Source organism: Triticum aestivum, chromosome 1B (genome assembly GCF_018294505.1).
Source record: "Triticum aestivum cultivar Chinese Spring chromosome 1B, IWGSC CS RefSeq v2.1, whole genome shotgun sequence".
Lineage (NCBI taxonomy): Eukaryota > Viridiplantae > Streptophyta > Magnoliopsida > Poales > Poaceae > Triticum > Triticum aestivum.
The window spans coordinates 126,939,394-126,952,386 of record NC_057795.1 but is presented as its reverse complement, the minus strand read 5'-3'; positions in this window follow the sequence as shown (position 1 = coordinate 126,952,386).

Sequence of the window (12,993 nt, the reverse complement as noted above, 5' to 3'; positions counted from 1 at the left end):
CACTCCTTGGCAAATGCAATAAATACTAGTACTCCCTGTGTCCCATAATATAAGAACGTTTTTGGCACTACACTAGTGTCAAAAACGTTCTTATATTATGGGACGGAGGGAGTACGACGAAAGAGATAGAGAGGAGTAAAAATATACACTTATAGCCAACCTTATAGCCAACCTTGTTGTAGTATGAGTGACTAAGTGATGACTATGTATGACAAGCCAACATCAGATAGCCTAACACACCGTGTTAAATCTCCAAGGGCACGACCGCGCGAGCGACGCGACGGTCGTGGTAGGTGCGACCATGATACGGGCTGCTAGCAGCCCTTGGATCTGAGATCAAACGGTCGCATGCTAAGTTGCTGAAAATTTGCAGAATAACCCTCCAGGATAGGATATTCACCCATTGGTCTAGAATCACGCCATGCAACCGTTCGATCTCCGATCCAAGGGCTCTCGGAAGCCCGTATCATGGGAGAATGGAAAGCCACTACCCTGCCGTTCGCATGCTGGCAGTTCGCTCCTACTCGTCCCCGCACGTCCTTTAATACTACGGCGGTTCGCTCCTAGTCGTCCCGTCCATTCACATTACGGCAGTTCCACTAATCCTAACCCTCCTGCCAAATCTAGGGCGTCCCAAATCTCCCCGATCGGCGGTGAGTACAAGGTTAGAACCATCAACAGCGATGAGTTCGACGTCATCTACACCCGTTCTTCCACGACGGTGAAAGGATGCCTTTCTCGCTTCAGACGCATGTTCGAAGACTCACATGATGAGTGGGTCACCGGGCTAGATGTTGAGTACACCACAGTCGTGGGACGAGAGAAGGATCTAAAGGACGAAGAGAGGAAGAAGCCCGCCATGATCCAGGTTTGCGTGCATGACTTATGCTTGGTCTACCACATATGCCATGCCGATGTTGAGTGCCAGGATTTTAAGGACTTCCTCAAGAGCAACCTAGTCAAATTCGTTACTATAGACTTTGGTAAAGAAAAAGAAGTCCTGCGTCGGATACGCCTCGTTGTAGGCAACACCTTCAACCTCCAAAAGAATCAGCTGGTGTCCTCTCGTCAGCCTTCAATGCTGACCCTGGCAGGAGCCATGGTTCATCCTTCGTACGGTAAACTGGAGAAACATCCATACACGTTTCATCGTCATGCATGGCAGCGGAATGTGCTAGATATAGACCACATCCAGTACGCTGCAAAGGATGGCTACCTTTGTTTCAATATCTACAAGGGTTGGATGAAGAGCAACAGCCAAGTTGGCGGTTCATGCAAAGAAGTATCGGCCAAGAGGAAGAGGGACAAGGACAAAGTCAAGGACGTGGACGAGGACTCCGAGTAAGGTGGCAGTGTCGTTTCTCATGGTGGTTCTAATGCAGTGTCTACCAAAATAGTTGCAAAGTTTAATTTCAGGTGTGCTTAATTTAATTTGAGGGGTGTGTTGTGCTGAGCCCCCAGCAGAACTAGGTTATGTTTCTTCTTGTTACTTTAACTCTTTAGTACGTACATACTAGTATTTCTTACATTTCATCTTTTAGTTGCTATAGTACTACCACTCGTTTATTCACATTATATACGTACAATATATATGGCCAACATCATATAGCCAGCAGTTTAGTTGTCAAAGAATTTCATGGTGCTTAGCTTTGTCAAAGAATTCCAGGGTGCTTAGTTTTATTTGAGGGGTGGGTTGTGCTGGACACCATTATTGTGACTAGCCTTTTTAATAGTACTATAAGCATAATTTGGCGACGAGCGCTCTCTATATGTACCACCTTTTTTTAATTTCAAGTTTTACTCCATGGCGCAATCCATCGATACTACTGCTATACAAAAGTATACATTTTTTAAAAGGCTAGAGGGCGGGGCAGTCTAGCTTGGTCGGTTTCACGAGAGGCGAGGGCCTTTGTGATTTGACAGCTCATTACTGCTGGAAGGCGGGGCCTTGTGATTTGACTGCTCGTATAAATGCGCAGACGACCTGATCAAGGAGGAGCAAAGAACCGTGCGGTATACTCAAGTTTTCCACTGGAGTAGTACTGCGACGGAGGAGAACGAAACACGGCAGCCCAGTGCCATATGGGATAGAAAATGATCTAATTTTCTAGTCATCTCATTGTTAGCATTGTTCTATTCATTCCCTCAAAAAACAAAAACCATGGTTCTACTCATGCCTCGCAGAGAACGTGACACATGCGGCGAAACACCCGAAGCAAAAGATGAAACACAGCAGCAAAAGAAAAAAGAAGATTATCACCCCAAATGATCTAATTCGCCGCGGAGTCATAACTGCTTCTTCATCGCCTCCACGACCTCCATCTCCTTGCGCGTCTCCTCCGCCATCTTCTTCATTCTGTCCATGACGCGGGATATATCAACGCGAGCCTTCATCATTTGTTCCACGGCCGCATTATGTACCTTGACAGCAGCCGGGTGCTCGATGCGGAGCTTCGCTAACTCCTCCTTCTGTTCCATGACGAGGGCCTGCAGCGTCTTCATCGAGGAACTACTATTCTCATGCAGCTTCTTCCAGCCGGCGTTCTTCTCCTTCAACAGGTCGATCTCGTGGCAGAGCTTCGCCTTGTCCTCCTGAAGTCGCAGGATTTCACCGGTCGCCTTCTTCTCCGAGGCAATGCTCTTCTTCAGCAGCATCACCAAGCCAGCGGTCAACTCCCCCTGCTGATTGAGCTCAGCGGGCATGTCATCGAGGCTCTCCTTCAGCAACTCCGTCAAGCCTTGGATGAACTCCTTCTGCTTATTGAGGTGCTTATTGAGCTGATCGGGCATGCCATCGAGGGATAACGACTCCAGCTCCACCGGCTCGGCATGTTCGCCTCCGCGGCTAGGGCGCTCCTGGGAGCCATCGCCTGCCCGTGAGAGATCTTTCGAGGTCTCTGCGTGGCGGCGAGCCCTCTCTTTTTTTCCGCAGCCTTGGTTGCCGCTCCCTTGTTACGAGTAGTTCTCGACCTAGAGCTCTGCTCACCGGCCATGGCAACGACGGACGAAGAAGAAGCATTTATAAGGACGAAAGGTAGAGTAATTTTTGGTTAGGTAGTTCCCCTTTTTATAACCTAAGTACTAGCACTAGTAGTACTAATACCTGCATAGTGGGAACACGTTTAGGTTTGGTACGTAGTACTAGTAGGTGTGAGCATGCTTTCGAATGTGATGGGAACAATGTAAAGATTAATTGATGGTTTTGGTTTCGAGGCCCAAAACGGCTCCCGATGAGTTTAGTGGAACATAAATTTCAAGTAGACTACGCTGCTCAAATGCGTAAATATTATGTTGACTAGCCACAGTGGGAGTAACTTCAACAGTAACATCGAGTCCAACTCAACAAATTTGCTTATGTGGCAATGAGTTAATGAGGAGAGAGGTAGTTACAGTAACTTAGCTAGTTACTATAACATCACATGTCCCAATGCAATATGAGTCTATAACCTAATAAATGAAGCTTTGCATGTTACCACACTTATGTTACTACCCACTATGAAGCTAGTAACATAGTCTAGGGATTTGTGTATGTTACTAGTGCATGTTACTATGCATTGTGGCTAGTCTTACTGTCAAAAATTGGCACAAAATACGAAGGAGACCAATGGAAGTACTACTAGCAACCCACGATTTAACTACTCGCATGCGCGTAGTGGAGTAATAATGTCTTTCTTCCGCCCTCACGTCAACTCAATTTGCATGCGCTGTATTAATTGACCATCAATGAAGTGAACGACTTTACACGCGTCAAATTATCATATGGGGTGGATCTTGGTACAAAATTGCGTCCGCCTGTGTACCCGCGTGTGCGTGCGAGGGAATGAGTGCGTGCGTGGCGTGCGTGCACATCTTCACTTCGTGCATGTACCGCCAGTATGGCTCAGGGAGGATGAGTACATTCTTCTGGAACCAGCAACACGTCACTGTGATCAATCCACGCAAGGAGGTCGCGATAACGCCTCCACATGTGCCACGTGGCTTCATGAACTGTAAGAGAGACACTGTGTAGCATGCCAGTGGTATTCTAATTTACGTATTTTGCACATACTCGAAGTACTAGTAATTTACACGTGCATTGCACGCATCAGATTTCGCAACCAAATTATGAATAAATACCACACTATAGCATGTAAGCTCTTAGTCATATATGCGTGATGTAGCCCTTCGTTTAATTCTTATAGTTCATCTCATTCAAAATCAAATTAGTTTTTATAAAAAAGCTAAGAACGCGTGAATAGGAAAAACATGGGATTATAGTGGAATGTCGTATTGAATCCTACAGGATTGTACGAGTGTTTGATTGTGCATAGAAAAAATGCAGAATTCTTTCAAAGAGGTTTGAGTGGATGGGATGTTTCCTATGAAATCTAGTGCAAATGAATCATATGGAAAAATTCCTATGGTTTACAATCCTACGAATCAAACAACCAAGATAGGAAAAATTCCTAATGATTAGAATCCTCCAAAATTCCTTTGAGAATCCTTTGAATCAAAGAAGCCCTTAATCTATTTTATGATTCATGGAATTGTGCGTTGTAAAGCATAAAGTAAAAACAAATAATGGCAATTCAACTAGAAAAAAAGTTTGGGCAGTTATGATACGGAAGATTCTAGAACAAAAGAGAACCACTGTTGTTTTGAGGTTTGTGCATTATGCTTCAGCTCAACCATGGAGTCTGCTAGATTGTACATGTGGCAAAATCCAGTGGGGGGCTAGAAGATGGTGCGAGGGGCCAAGTGGAGGGAGACTATGAAGGAATGCACAAGTGCGAGATCGATATTTAGAGAGAGGGGGCGAACACATGAGCTGTTGCACGCAGTGGCAGAGCCATGAAAAATAAATGAGCTAGGGGGCCAAGCATTGCTAATCCTTTATGAGGAGGGTCAATTCATGAAATTAAACCTTTTTTAGCAGCAATTGTCTAATGATCACATTCATATTAGCCTCGATATATAGTGATGTTAGGGGGGGGGGAGGGCCCTTACTGCCCCCTGTCTTCGCCATTGTGCACGCATCTGAGAGATGAAGCGGAAGGCATGGATGATGAGAGGGGGACATTGGATATATAATTAATGTGGGTGTATTGGCTATTTATGTTAATCCTATATAGAGAGGTATAGATTGATCGATGTGGACGTGGGAGAGGTATAGATTGATCGATGTGGACGTGGGAAAGAGGGTGAGACCTCACTGGATATATCAATTGATCAGTTTGTGTGGAAAACTATGAAAGACCTAGCTATATACACACATACATAGAGGAACATCGATCGTTGCGCATGCACGCGTGAGAGATAAAGAATGCCCGGTACGAGGGAGAGGGGGGTGTGTGTGGGTGTGTGCCTTCATGGGAGACCGACCTGAAGAAAAAGATTGCATGCGTGCGATAGATAATGCCGACTGGTAGTGTGTGTGCATGCATGCACGAGAGAAAGTTAGTGGTACAATTATATAGAGAAGACTACTGTGTGGGTGTAAAAGAATAGGTGAGGTCATAATCAATGTAAAGTTGAATTCAAATATTTGAATAAGAGATCCTGATGTTTGAAACCCATGCATGCATGAATATAACGGAGATCTGCGCGGTGTGCTTTGGAAACGAGCATGTTGTAATGTATACACATTAAATAAGGTCAGACTGATTTGAATTTGAGATACCGATGGCAGACATCATTTGCCCATGTCGCCTCCGTGCATGTAATTGGAGATGATGGGCGGCTTTCGCATCGCATATCTATATCTATACCCCTATATATATTATATTATATATATTTTTATATTATGAGCGGGTAACTTTAACTTTGAAAGATGGTCGTTGGATGAGGCGAATCCGAAGGTCCAAAGATGGCAAATTTGAGCACTATTGGCCGTTGGACATCATCTAGATTCCACCAGATTTCGCCACCTGTATAATCTAGAAGACTCCATGGTTGAACTTAAGCATAATGCACAAACATCAAAACACAAGCACTTCTTATTTGTTCTAGAATCTTCCGTTTCATAATTTCCCAAATGTTTTTCTACATGATTTGCCATTTTTGTTTTTACTTTATGTCTTACAACGCACAATTCCATGAATCTTAAAATAGATTAGCTTTCTTATAAAAACTAGATGATTTTGAATGAAATGAACTATAAGAATTAAACGAACATCTACATCATGCATATATGACTCAAAGCTTGCATGCTATAATGTGGTATTTATTCATAATTTGGTTGCCAAATCTCATGCGTGCAATGCACGTGTACCTTACTCTAGTCTAAATGGTGTTTGTGTGTGTGTTGTGCGTGTTGAGGTGCAAATTGTCTTTTTTTGGGTACACGTTAAGCTTGTTCTTCCGAAATTTTAAGCCGCGCCTTGTTATGCCGAAAATTGAAGCTAGCGTCTCTGTCTATCGTGCTGCGAAACTCCCGCCTCTTCAACCCGCGCCTTGTTAGCCTGAAATATTTAAGATATATCTTTGTCTTGTTGTGCTCTGACAACTCCCTCCATCTCAACCCGCGCCTTGCTATTCCGAAATTACAACGCGCGCGAAAACTCCCACCTCCTGTGAAATCCCGACACGCGAAATGCCCGTGGTACCCCTGAACCGAAAGAACTGCCTCAAATCGGTGGGGGCTACTTTCATAACTTACCCCACATTTCGGACAAGCGCGTCTCTAAGCCATGGTTCCCCACTGCCATCCCATCCGCCCACCCACCCATTCGTACACCGAGGCCACGAAAACCAGCGACGAAACCCCACACCCTGCTCCGTCCGCCACCCAACGGGAGCTTCTTCCCCGACGACGTCGTCCACAGCAACACCTCGACGTCCCTCATCCACCGTACCGGATGAGGATCCGTCGTCGATCTCATCGTCCCGCCGGTTCAGCCACCCCATCCTCCACCTCCAAGGAGCTACCCCGATGTTCCCCTCGTCTTTCGCGCCACCTCCATTCCCACACCGCCGTCTTCACCTGCACCACCGAAAGAGCATCATCATCACCGTTTCCTCGGATGAAGCTGCGGCCTAATCGGCGCCACCAAAGAGGTTGTACACTAATCGCCGCATTTTCTTCTTGATTCGATCTCACGGTGCTGCCGGCGCTCGGTCCCGAGCCGACACGGCGCGGCTCCATCCATGGCGGCGTCACTCCCTCAGCGGCGACGTCCACATCAGTAGGAGCTATTGCTGCTTTAGCTCTCGCTCGCGTTGCTGCTCTGCTCTTGCTCTCGGTTCCCTGCCTGGTCTGCTCTTGCTATTGCTCTTTCTCGCGCTGCTGCTCTCGCTCTTGCTCTTGCTTGCGATGCTGCTCCGATTTGGCTACGCCTCAGTCGACTGAATCGACTTTTGGGTCAGTCGATTTCCAAGGGGTGGGCTCGCCGGGGTGAAGGAAGAACCAGCCGCAGCAGGGAGGGGGGCTTGCCGGAGAGGTACCCACTATCTATCTTAGGGTTCAGGATGGGGGCGGTGGTCGCCGGTGGTGGCGGGGCGTTAGCGGGGCGGTGACGTGGGCATCGCCGGAGAAAAAGCTCGGCATGGGGGGGCCTAGAGGGATGGCCGGGGCGGCGGCGGATCGGCGGTGGGGAGTGTTTTCGGGGCTGGCGGGGCGGCGCATCGCCGGCTGCAGGCGGCGGGGGGCTGTTGTTTGGCCGGTGGTAGCTGGCGGCTCAGGGGGGGGTGGAGGTTGAAGATGAACCACAGGCCCTTGATTTCGTATCCAATGGCTGCAAAATCGACTGACGTGTAGCCTCACCTTGCTAGTGCGCTCAGTTTCGACAGCAAAATTCAGTTTTGACAGCAAAATTCAATTTCGACAGTTAGGTTCAGTTTCGACAGTTAAGTTCAGTTTTGACAGTTAAGTTCAGAGATGAGCGGCTGATGTATTTTACATCTAGCACTTTGTGGTTATGTATTTTACGTCATGTATTGGAGATGCTATTAGAATTCCACTCAGGTTAATGTTGTTCGTTGTCTCTCTTGTCCTGCTTCAGCCTCGGCGTCGTACAACTCACCGGAGCTGCTCCAACGACGAAACCCTTCATCACAGCGGAGCAATACCTCGGGATCCACCTCCAGACGCCTAAGATCTTCTTCCCCTCCTCCGACTACAAAGTCAGCCGGATCATCCTCACCGGCCAACCCAATCACGCTGAGATCGGCATGGCTTCGCCAAAGAAGTTGTACACTTGTTGCATCTCTTTTTTACTCTACATGTTATATATATTATCCACTGAGCACTCGTGGTAACGGGAACTACGATTATTTTATCCTACTATATGACAAGCAGTGAGGTACCAGGCAACTTAGCTATCCGTGATGGACTCTCTTGAATGCCATCATTATTTATCTCTGCGCGTTTGAGCTGTGCATTTGTCGATGGGCCTGGGAGTTGAGCTAGTATGGCAGTGGCCTGGGTCCAAAGTAATAGAAGTAGCACAAAAACATTTTTTAGTGTAGGATTTTCCTTGCTCAAGCCTGCCTACTAGAATCGCCAGTGCTTGAAAGGAAAAGTGAATGAAAAACATAGGAATTGGAAAGTTTCCTATGGTACTACTTTTCATGAATTTGGTGCAAAGGAATGGAGCAAAGGAAAACTGTAGGATTTGTTCCTTTAGTGTCTCCTTGAAAGAAAAACCATAGGAATTCTAATTTCCACTTCTCCTCCTTTTCATATTCCTATTCATCAAGCACAAGACTAAGAGATAGTCGCATAATAGCATTATAACCGTACATTTTCTTGTGGTTTGACTTAATCTCACCATGCTTTTTTGCATCCTGTGATCTTCCAATTGTTGTGAATCAAACACCCAGATTGGCAAAAATCCTGTGTTTTTAAATTCTCTATTTTGCACGTGCATTCCTATCCTATTCCTATCTATTTCCTATCCCTGCATTGTTAGAATCCTAAAATTCAAACAAGCCCTTACTCAATTACTTCTGTTACAGATATGTGTCAAAGAAAACCTTGTGTGGTTTGTCCTGCTCCTGCGGCGCTGTGTTCCACCCCAGCTCAGCTGCTCCAATGACGGAAGGGTTCACCACAGCGGGGATCCACTCTCCAGACTGTCTTTCGCCGCCTCAGATCTTCTTCCCCGCCGCCGGCAGCCACGACAACTGCATTACCATTATCAACTGAGCAGATGACCTTGAGGACTACACGGGTCCGCAAGAGAGGTTGCACTCTTCCGTGTCTGCTTACGTTATGCGTCGCTTAATATGATGACATGCTACATTATTGTCGTGTTCACCTATTAGACTCCGAGTCAGGTCCAAACTAATGCAAAAACTTGAGTTTTCAAATGGTGGTGGGGTACATATTGGGGTAGCAATCGGTACTATCTGTCTACTATCTGGTTAATCTCCGGTGTCTACTATGAGTTTCATGTTGGGTGCAAACAAACATTAAAGGAGCCATTATCTGTATTTTTAACTAAAGCTATTATCTGCCTGCTATCATTGGTTTTGGGTATATCCACAGTTTGCTACCATCACTCTGGATTTGTACATGCACTCCTTACATAATCTCACTACGTTTTATTCCTATGCATGCCAGTTATTGTACACAATGGAACTGATCATGTAGAGCAAAAGAGACTAGCCTTGCGTGGCAATAAAATTTCATGCAGATGTCGTTCCATGGTGGGCGCAAAGGCAGCCCCCCTCCACCCATTTCGAATCATAATCCAGAGGAAGATAACTGTTCTGAGGGGGATTCGGAAGGAGAAGAACACTCCTATTTACCCCATGAGGTCTTCGCTCTAACTTGGCATGCTGATGTTGGTAATATCATGCATATGGTGCCTTGCATTGCTTACTGTATACATTAAAGATGTCATCTGCTTAGTTTAGACATGCTTTGTGTCAATTCCATCTGTTTTGTTTCTTTATCGTATATGTGAATCATGCAATGCCATCTTGTCTATCCAGGCATCATATATGTGAATTTTGCAATGACACCCTGGTTAGCCAGTCATCTTATATGTGAATTATATCATGCCATCATTTTTTTATTATGTGTTAAATTTGTCAACAATTTTAGTACATTCAATTACTCTTCCTATGCATCAGCCATTCGTCACGGTCATGGAAAAATCTGGAGTGGAAACAAGGTCTTCAGAGCAGACAATGCTATCTGATGAAGCGCATGTCTTGCTGGTTACCGATAGCTCCTCGGAGGAGGATTCAGAGGCAGATGACCAGTCATATTTCCCCCCTGAGGTGCATGCCCTAACTTGGCAGGGTTATGTTACTCATATCGTGCGTATGGTATCTTGCATTGCTATGTCATTTGCTTAGTTTAGACATGCTTTGTGTGAATGCCACCTGTTTAGTGTCTAATTACCATATATGTGAATTATGCAATGCCATCTTGTTGCAAGACATTATATATGTGAATTATGCAATGTTATCTTCTTGCAAGGCATTATGTATGTGAATTATGCAATGCCATGCTGTTTAGGCAAGCGTCATATATGTGAATTATATCATGTCGTCCTTTTTTGTATTTCTCATTGCTTTTGTCAACAATGTTTGTATATTCAACTGCTCTTCTTGTGCATCAGCCATTTGAATTGGTGATGGAGAAATCTGGAGTAAAAACAAGGTCTTCAGAGCAGACAATGCTCCCTGCTGAAGCAGATATCTTGATGGTTACAGATAGCTCTTCGGAGGAGGATTCAGAGGCAGATGACCAGTCCTATTATCCCCCTGAGGTGTATGCTCAAACTTGGCAGGGTTATATTACTCATATAATGCATATGTTGTATTGCAATGCTTATTTTTTACATCATATACACAATATTGAATGCCATCTCCTTAGTTGACACATCATATATGCAATTGCACTCTGCTCACTTCCTTAGTATATAAATCATATATTTGAATTATGCCATGCCATGATGTTTACATAGACAACATGTATCTGAATTATGGCATGCCAACCCATTTTATAAAGACATAATATAGTTATATCATCTCATCCTGTTTACATAGTCATCATATTTTAAATTATGTCATTCTATCCGTGAATTATATCATGCCATCATGTTTCCATCGACGACATGTTTGTGATTTATGGCATGCCAACCACTTTAATAGACACATCATATAGTTATATCATGTCATCCTGTTTACATAGTCATCATATTTTGAAGTATGTCATTCTATCCTGTTTAGTTAGCCATCATACATGTGAAATTGTGTCATGCTATCCTGTTTAATTAGCCATCATATATGTGAAATTATGTCCTGCTATTCTGTTTGCTTAGACAACATAAATGTGAATTATTTCATGCCCTGTTTTCTTCCCTACTATCCATTGCACATGTCTATCTTACAATGTCTGTACATTCAATTACTTTTCTTGTTTATCAGCCATTTCAATTGGAGGGAGTGATGGCAATATCTGTGGGAGTAAAAACATGGTCTTCAGAAAAGATCGTGCTACCTGTCGATGGAGATAGAACCACGGTTGTACTTGCCCAAGAATCAGCCCCACCACACATAACCCACACTCATGCAGATTGTACCCCTACCCAGTTGGATAGAGAACCAGCTACACCCCTTCTAACCCCAACCCCAGCAGATAGACACCCAGTTCCCGTTGACACAGCACCGTCTCCACCACAGAGCACCCAAACACGAGCAGTTAGTAAGGCAACTGCAGTGCCCAAATCACGAGGACCACCACTCCGAACCCGAAGTCAACGCTTAAAGCAGAAGAATAATTGTTCTCAGGTCAGGTTCCGTAGCTATGGTTCATACTACTTTGCTCTTGCATCACTGTATTTACTGATACCAACCAATTTCAAATTTGAAGGATGCAATTGAAACTCCAATGGTGCAACAGGTATGTTTTAAACCTGTTTCTTCAACGTGTTTGGCTGTTTGCTGTTGTAACTTGCTCTATGTTGATTTCAGTTTCAATGGAATAAACAGTTATGTTCTCATACCATGCACATTACAAGTGTTGTTATTGCTGTGTAGTTTCCCACACTTATATTTTGTCTATGCTGCTTTGTCTTAAATAGATATGATTCGAACTGTATCTATCTTGATTTGGCAACATGAACTAGAATGATATAGACCATACAGTGACCATACTACATAGATATATGTTTGTTTCATGTTGTTATCCTGTCCACCTTACTACTGAACTGGTTTACCAAAATGAGTTTCATATACTACATTGTAAACCTGAGATGTGTTTGTTTGTTTCCGTTTTAGAACGCGGATAAAATATTGGAGAAGAGTACCCTGTTATGCAATGGTAAAGGAAGTAATGCAGATAAGGTTCAAGATAGTGAGACATCCCTGTTGGTCTCCAAGAAAGCTGATAAAAACTATATTGAGGACACTGAGACAACCCCAAAGTCCTGTCTTGATGTAGTGTTCGAGTTACTGGCTACCACTGCTGCACTAGCTCTTCAAACTCATTGCCTGAATCAGTTCGGCTTCTTGAGTCTCAACTTCAAGTTGAAAGACATCGATCAGATGTTATGCGACAGGAAGCCGAAGGACTGAGGAAGTCCCTGCAGAATTCAGATGCATACTTTCTGGTGCAACAGCAGGCGCTGGAGGACTTAAGCGCCAAACAAGAGAAAGTTAATAAGCTTGCTAAGCATCTTGCCAGCATTATGGGTACCCAGGATATTGTTTCTTGAGCTCTTCTGAAGTGGTTTCAGTTCTGGACTTGTTTTGCTGCGGCGTTTATATGATGTTGTGTTCCCTAAATTTGCACTAGTGGCGAACTTTGATGCCCAGTGGATGTAATATGTGTAATAGCCGTGATAGCCTAGTGTAAGTTGCTTGCTTATTTATTTCCTTGTTGTCTTGTTTATTTGTCTGCTTGTAGTCAGTGCAGTTCTTTTTCTGCGGTTTGCTAGTGGCTGCAACAACCTATTTTTTAAAACTAGGCCACAATAACTATGGGCTAATATTTACTGTAGTGACACTGCACCTACGGGCCGTAGAAACAGTGGGCCTTCTACGGGACGTATAAACAGT